Source organism: Elephantulus edwardii, unplaced genomic scaffold, assembly GCF_000299155.1.
Source record: "Elephantulus edwardii isolate Elephantulus edwardi_28Jun2011 unplaced genomic scaffold, EleEdw1.0 scaffold00124, whole genome shotgun sequence".
Taxonomy (NCBI): domain Eukaryota; kingdom Metazoa; phylum Chordata; class Mammalia; order Macroscelidea; family Macroscelididae; genus Elephantulus; species Elephantulus edwardii.
The window spans coordinates 569,216-569,764 of NW_006399874.1; positions in this window are offsets into that span (position 1 = coordinate 569,216).

Genomic DNA, 549 nt, shown 5'->3' on the forward strand with positions numbered 1-549 from the left:
ATACCTGACAGACTCCTAGAAAAGGAACTTGGTGGCTCAGTGTGTAAGTGCTCAATTGCTAACCAGAAAGTCGGTGGTCTGAACTCACCAGCTGTTCCTCAGGGGAGAGGTGTGGCAATCAACTTCCATAAATACTTGTTGCTATTGTTGGTAAGTGCTGTTTAATCAAGTTCAACTCATGGTGACCCTAAGAACAATAGATCTGAACCATGTTCTATCCTGTCTCATTTTTATCATCTCTGATATACTTAATCTCTTTGGTGCAGTCATTGTGTCAATCCGTCTCATTGAGGGTCTTCCTCTCTTTCACTGATCCTCCACCTTTCCAAGTGTGATGACCTTTTCCAAGAAATAGCCTTTCTAACAATATGCACAAAGTATGTGAGATAAAACTTCATCATCCTTGTCTCCAAGGAGCACTCCAGCTGAATTTTTTCTAAGATGCATCTGTTCTTTTGGCAGTTTATGGGACAATTGGCACTTTTCTCCAATACCGCTTAAAGGCACCTCAATCTTCTGTCATCCTTATTTATTGTTTAGCTCTCTGAT